Source organism: Hypanus sabinus, chromosome 1 (genome assembly GCF_030144855.1).
Source record: "Hypanus sabinus isolate sHypSab1 chromosome 1, sHypSab1.hap1, whole genome shotgun sequence".
NCBI lineage: Eukaryota > Metazoa > Chordata > Chondrichthyes > Myliobatiformes > Dasyatidae > Hypanus > Hypanus sabinus.
Window position 1 is genome coordinate 47,364,025 of NC_082706.1, and position 8,154 is coordinate 47,372,178.

The window sequence follows — 8,154 nt, forward strand, 5'->3', positions numbered from 1 at the left end:
GTCAGGGGAACAGACAGGATATTCTGGTTACATGATTGGGACACTCGAATGGTATGTTGCCACACAGTTGCTACAGTTGGTGAAGTTCGGATCGCCTCCAGAACATTTTGGAGAGGGAGGGAGAGCAGCCAGATATCCTCGTACACAACGGTACCAATGACATAGGATGGAACACAAAGAGGTCATGAAGACAGAATTTAGAGAACGAGGCAGAAAATCTGAAAGCAGAACTCCAGTGTAGTAATTTCTGGATTGCTGCCTGTACCACGGGCGAGTGAGGGTAGACACAGGATGATCTGGCTACTAATGCATGGCTGGAAATCCGGGGCTAGAAGCAGGACTTCAAATTCATAGATCATTGGGATCTTCTTCTAGGAAAGGTATGACCTATTCAGAGGTGATCCAAGGGAGTGAGTTTGTTGAATGCCTGCGAGTTGGCTTTTTAGAGCTGTTTGTCTTTGAGCCTACTAGGGAATCATCTATACTCGACTGGGCGTTGCATAATGAACCGGAGGCGATCAGTGAGGTTAAGGTAAAAGAACCTTTACGAGGTAGTTCAACTTGAAATTTGAGAGGGAGAAAGTAGAGTCTGACGTAGTAGTATTTTAGCGGAGAAAAGCAAATTACAGTGGTGTGAGGGAGGAGCTCGACAAAGTAAATTGGAAGTGGATGCTGGCAGGAGTGACAGGAGAACGGCAATGGCGTGAGTTTCCAGGAAATATGAGAAAGGTGCAGGATAGTTGCATTCCAAAAACAAAGAAATGCTCAAGTAGCAAAATAATACAATCATGGCTGACAAACTAATGTAAAATAAAAAGAAAGGGCACAAAACAATGCAAAAAAGTAATGGAAGACAGAGGGTTCGGAAGCTTTTAAAATCCTACAGAGAATAAGTAAATGAATCATTAGGAGGGAAAAGAGGAAAAAATGAAAGCAAGCTAGCAAACAATATCAAAACGTATAGCAAAAGCTTAATTGAGAGATGAAAGTGGATACAGGATCGTTGGAAAATAAGGCCAAAGAAGTAATAACGGGACAAATGAACTAAATGGGATTTTGCATCAGTCTTCTGGATACATAAGTGATCGGGATTAGAGGAAATGCACCTCAGGGTTCTGAAAGAGTTAGCGGTAGAGTTTGTTGAAGGATTAGTAGTGTTGTCAACTAATTATAGACATTTTAAAATTGTACTTCGTTGCCTTTGTTTCGCTGGTATTTAGAAGGATAATGAGAGATCTCATTGAAACCTTTTGAATGTTGAAAGGCCAAAACAGAGTAAATGTGGAAAAGATGTTTCCCATGGTGCGGGAGTCTAGGACAAGAGGGCACAGCCTCCGGGGCAGAGGGACGTCAATTTAAAACCGGGAAGTGGAGAAATTTCGTTAACCAAAGGGTGATGAATTTGTGGAATTTATTACCACAGTCACCGATGGAGGCCAGGTCGTTGTGTGCATTTAAAACAGAGGTTGACAGGTTTTAGATTCAACATGGCATCAGATGTTATGGGGAGAAGGCTGCGGAGTGGAGCTGAAGAAGTAAAATGATCAGACATGATAGAATAGCGGAACAGATTCGATTTGCCAAATGCCGTAATTCTCTATGGTCTGATGTTATATGGACTGTACAGTGGAATGGATATTTTACAGACGGCGTGATATTGGAAGGACCGAGGTATGTATTTACCGGAGGATGTTGTATGGAGCGGATAATGATGTACAGACAGGGAGATGTAAGACTTTGGTAAGTTGATGCGAAGATCTTGAGAGGCTGGATTAATGAACACTTGGAGTGGATAATATCATTAGGAATAATCAGCATGGCTTTGTCAAAGGCAGGTCGTGCCTTACGAGCCTGAATGAATTTTTTGAGGATGTGACTAAACTCACTGATAAAGGTAGAACAGTAGATGTAGTGTATATGGGTTTCAGCAAGGCATTTGATAAGGTAGCCCATGCAAGGCTTACTGAGAATGTAAGGAGACATGGGATCCCAGTGGATATTGCTTTGTGGATCCAGGACTTGCTTGTCCACAGAAGGCAAAGAGTGATTGTAGACACGTCATATTCTGCGTGGAGTTCGGTGACCAGTGGTGTGCCTCAGCAATCTGTTCTGGGACCCCTATTCTTCGTGATTTTTATGATTAAGTAGAGGGATGGGTTTATAAATTTGCTGATGACACAAAGGTTGGAGGTGTTGTGGATAGAGTGGAGGGCTGTCAGAGGTTACAGCGGGACATAGATAGGATGCAAAATTGAACAGAAGTAGCAGAAGGAGTTCATCACGGATAAGTGTGAGGTGATGCATTTTGGTAGGTCAAGTATATCATTAATATGGCAGAATATAGCATTAATGGTAAGACTCTTGGCAGGGTGGATGATCAGCGGGATCTTGGGGTCCGAGTCCATAGGACGCTCAAAGCAGTTCTGCAGGTTGAGTCTGTCGTTAAGAAGGCATACGGTGCATTGTCCTTTATCAATCGTCGGATTGAGTTTAAGCGCCGAGAGGTAATGTTGCAGCTATATAGGACCCTGGTCAGATCCCACTTGGAGTACTGTGATCATGTCTGGTCGCTTCACTACAGGGAGGAGGTGGAAACGATAGAAAGGGTGCAGAGGAGATTTACAAGGACGTTGCCTGGATTGGGGAGCATGCCTAATGAGAATAGGTTGAGTGAACTCGGCCTTTTCTCCTTGGAGCGACGGAGGATGAGAGGTGACCTGATAGAGGTGTACACGATAATGAGAGGCATTGATCGTATGGATAGTCAGAGGCTTTTCTCCAGAGCTGAAACGACTAGCACGGGAGGGCATAGTTTTAAGGTGCTTGGAAGTAGGTACCGATGACAGGAGAAAATCTGCAGATGCTGGAAATTCAAGCAACACAGATGAGATGTCTATGCTAAGGTTTTTTTTAATGCAGAGTGTGATGAGAGCATGCAATGGGCTGCCGGCGGCGGTGGTAGAGGTGGAAACGATAGGGTCTTATAAGAGACTCCTGTATGACTACATGGAGCTTAGAAAAATAGAGGGCTATGGGTAAAGCCTAGGTAGTTCTAAGGTAGGGACATGTTCGGCACAGCTTTATGGTTCGAAGGGCCTTTATTGTGTTGCACGTTTTCTATTTTACTATACTTCTATGTTTTCTACATATACTTTGACGAGGCCTTTCAACTTTCGAAAGGTTTCGATGAAATCCTCCCTATCCTTCTAAATTCCAGCAAGCACAGATCCAGAACTATTAAACGTTCCTCGTATGATAACCCTTTTATTCCCGGAATTATCCTCGTGAACCTCCTCTGAACCCTCTACAAAGCTAACATACCTTTCCATGGATAAAAGGCCCAAAACTGGGCAGAATACTCCAAGTGCGGTCTTATAAAGCCCCAGTATTGATGCTGTTCTCGAAAAGAATGTTATGATTTCATTTGCTTTCCTTACTACCAACTCAAGCTCCAAGGTAACCTTTAGGGAATCCTGCAGAAGGTCCTCCATCTTTTTGCACCAGGGATTTTTGAATTTTTCTTCCCATTTAGTAAGTTGTCTACACCATTATTCCATCTGCCAAAGTGCACGTCAATTCATTTCCCTACTCTATATTCCATCTGCCACTTCCTTACCTGTCCCCCCCCAAGCAATCTGTCTGTCCTACTTCAACCACTCTGTTTCCTCAGTATTACATGCTCCTCCACCTATCTTCGTATCGTTCGTAAATTTAACCACAAAGTCATCCATTCTGTCATCCAAATCATTGACATAGAGTATAAGAAAGTAGAGGACAGAACACCAATCCCTACTGTTCACCATTGTTACTGGTAACCAATAAAAAGTGGCTCCCTTTATTCTCACTGTCTGCCTCCTCCCAATCATTCAATGCCTTATCCATGCTTTTATCAGTCCTGTAATGCTAAGGGCTCATGTTAAGCCGACTCCTGTGCTGCACCTTGTCAAAGTGTTTCGAAAAATCCAAGTACACAACAGTCTCCATTTCTCCTTATTATTTCTTCAAAGAATTCTAACAGATTTAACAAGCAACTATTTCACTTATGATGCTGACTTTTCTTATGTTGACTTTGGCCCATATTATCTTGTACCTCCAGATATCCCGAAACCATAACTTTAACACTGGGTTCAATATGTTCCCAGCCACTGACATCATTCAAACTGAACTCTTATTTACTTCCGTTTGCCTCTCTCCCTTCTTGAAAATTGAAGTGAAATTTCCCAAATTCCAGTCCTCAAGAACCATTCCACAATCAAATGATTATTGATCATTATTAATACCTGCACAATTTGTGTACATTTGTCTATTGTGTACAGTTCTGGTCACCGAATTATAGGAAAGATATCAACAAAATAGAGAGAGTACAGAGAAGATTTACTAGAATATTCCTTGGCTTTCAGCACATAAGTTACAGGGAAAGGCTGGTTAGGTCTTTATTCTTTGGAGCGTACAAGGTTGAGGGGGGACTTGATAGAGGTATTTAAAATAATGAGGGGGATCGAGTTGACGTAGATAGGCTTTTTCCGTTGAGAGTAGGGGAGATTCAAACAAGAGGACATCATTTGAGAGTTAGGGGGCAAAAGTTTAAGGGTAACACGAGGGGGAATTTCTTTACTCAGAAAGTGGTAGCTGTGTGGACTGAGCTTCCGGTAGAATGGTAGAGGCATGTTCGGTATTGTCATTTAAAGTAAAATTGGATAGTTGTATGGACAGGAGAGGAATGGAGGGTTATGGGCTGAGTGCGGGCCAGTGGGACTAGGTGAGTGTAAGCGTCGGCACTGACTAGAAGCGCCGAGATGGCCTGTTTCCTTGCGGTAATTGTTATATAGTTATACAATCTTCAGCTACTTCTTTTAGAAACCTGGGGTTAGTCCATCTGGTCCAGTTCTAGTCTCGTACGACCTTTAATCATCTCAGCTTCCCAAGTATCTTCTCCTTCGTAATAACACCAACATTCACTTCTGCCCTGCGACACTCGCATTTCTGGCTCCGGTCTGAAGTCCATGAAGACTGGCGCTAAATAATTATTCAGCTCTTTCATCATTTCTTTGTTCCCACATTACTACCTTTCTAGCAACATTTCCCAGCGGTACAATATACACTCTCATTTCTCTTTTACTCTTTATATACCCGAATTCCTTTTTTGTATTCTCTTTTATATCATGGCTATCTTGCAATCGTATTTCATCTTTTCTCTCTATGGCTCTTTTCGTTGCCTTCTATTGATCTTTAAAAACTACCCAATCGTCCACATTTCCATTAATGTTTTGCTATACTATATGCTCTCCCTTTATCTTTGATGCTATCTTTGAATTCCCTTGTCAGCCACGGTTTCATTCTCCTAAAAATACTCCGTCATCTTTGGAGTTTATCTTTTCTGCATGTTCCGAATTCCACAGAGAAACTCCAGACATTGCTGTTCTGCCGTCATCCCTGCTGGACTCCCCTTCCAACTCCGACTTCCTCTCTTTTCCTACCTATGTCATTGGAATCAATAGGTATCACGACCTCTTTCGAGTACAGTGGACCCGATCTGATACATCCCTGACCTTTTCACCTGGGGGGCAACATGCCATCTGTGTCTCTAGAAACAGAGAAACATAGAAAACCTACAGCACAATACAGACACCGTGGTCCAGAAAGCTGTGCCGAACATTTCCTTACCTTTGAACTACCTAGGCTTACCTATAGCCCTCTACTCAGCTCCATGTACCCAGCCAGGATTCTCTTAAAATACCCTATCACTTCCGCCCCCACCACTGCCGCCAGCAGCCCATTCCACGCACTCACCACTCTCTGCTTGAAAAAAAAACAGCTTACCTGACATCTATTCTGTAGCTACTTCCAAGCACCTTAAAACTATGCCTTCTCGTGTTAGCCATTTCAGCCCTGAGAAAAAGCCTCTGACTATCTATATGATCAATGCATCTCATTGTCTTATACAATTCTTCAGGTCACCTCTCATCCTCCGTCGCTCCAAGGGGAAAATGCCGAGTTCAGTCAACCTACTCTCATAAGGCATGATTCCCAATCCAGGCAACATCCTTGTAAATCTCCTCTGCACCCTTTCTATGGTTTCCACGTTCTTCTTGCAGTGAGGCGAACAGAAATGAGCACGGTACTCCAAGTGAGGTCTGACAATGGTCCTTTCTAGCTGCAACATCACTTCCCGGCTCTGAACTCAGTCCCGTGATTGATGAAGTCCAATGCACCGCATGCCTTTTTAACCGCAGAGTCAACCTGCGTGGCAGCTTTGAGTGTCCTATCGACTCGGACCCCAAAATCCCGCTGATCTTCCACACTTGCAAGGGTCATACCATTAATCTATATTCTGCCATCATATTTAATCTATTTCATGTCCACAGAATCCGATTTCTGCTCCTATAATTATGGAATCCCCTATCACTACTTCACTTTTCTTTGCTCTCCTTCTTCTTGTGTGACAGAACCCGACTGAGTGCTAGAAATCCAGTCGCTGTGTCTTCCCCCTGTAGATTGCCCACCTCCCAAACAGTACTTAAAGCAGTATACTTATTATTGAGGCGAACAGCCAGAATGGTTACCTGGATTGGGTGTCTATTTTTCATCTCTCCCGACAGTCAGCCAGGTGCCTGCTTCATACACCTTAGAGGTTGCTACTGATCTGTAGTTCGTATCTATCAATTCATTTTTCTGTATGAATCGTAGGCTATTGAGGCGCAGATTCACTTCCTTACCAGAGTCTCTCAAGAGCTGCAGCTCGATGCACTTCGTACAGATATAGTTATCAAGGAGACTGGAAATCTCTCAGAGAGTTACTACATCTAATACAAAGAACAGGCCACTATCCCCGGACTCATTCTCTGAGCACTAGCTTTGTAATGCCAGAACAAAAAAATAACGAACATCAAACAGCATGCGAGGACGTATTTCTAAACTTCGCCTTTGGTTGCCCAAGCCTGTTTCCACGATTGCTAGACCACCCACACAACGGCCTCTTCGCCTGCACCTCCTTTCTTTTTATTCTTTTTATTCTTTTTATCGGACTGCAGCCCGCCGAGAAAGCGTGATGTGTAAACCGGGCAGTGATATTTAGACCTGATGATATATAGACCGGGTGATACAAGGACTAGGTGATAGTATATAGACAGGATGATGACCTATAGTCTGGGTGATGTGTAAACAGTGTGAAGTATAGATGGAGCGATATTGTGCAGACTGGAAAGTGACAGATAGTTTGTTTGTTAATGCATAGGCTATGAGATGTGTATAGATTGAACAATGTTAAATATACGATGTGCTGACCTGGAAGATAAACGGCAATGAAACATAGATTCCTTGGAGAGACAGAACACTCTGTTTGTGAAGCATCTGTTGTCTGTCTTTAGTAATGGTCCGGAGCTTCTCATTGCCTGCAATTTCGATTAACGTGAAGAGTTTGCTGGAACATTGATAAATATTTTGGGATGTTCATTGGCTGCAGACAATCCCTTAATGTTTGAGAAGTGCAACAGCGTCAAAGTGGAAGTTGTAGGCCGGTGACTTGAGATCATCGTGGGAAATCTTTAGAGAAGCTTCTTAGGGATAAGATCTGCTCACTTTGGTAAAAGCACAGACGCTCAGCATGGCTTTGTGTGCGGGCAGGTCACGTCTTACATACACGATGACTTCTACTGGGTGAGGAAGATAGTTGATAAGGGCTGGGCAGATGATGCAAAACTGGAGGACTAGATTAAAAAACCGGAACGCTCAAAGGAGATTTGCAGGGGAAGTTTATTTCCAGAGACTGCAGTAGGCAAGGAAAGCTCTTCCACGTGAAGCGGTGGAAGGAAGTACGACCAACAACTCAAATAGAGGCAGATGCCAAGTTGTTAAGCTCATCAGTGGGAGGTGATGCTTTAGCACTGCTGGCCCACAACCTTGAGCGAGTCTTTATCATAAGCGGGCCGAAACTCCTGATAGCACAGGACAGTTAATATCTTAGCCCACGTGTATTTTCAATTCTTATGGTGCATTGGCCTTCATCAACCGTGGGATAGAGTTTAAGAAACGAGAGGTATTGTTGCAGCTAGATAGGACCCTGGTCACACCCTATTTGGAGTACTGTGCTCAGTTCTCATCGTCTAACTACATGAATGAAATGAAAACCATAGAAATTGTGTAGATAAGATTTAG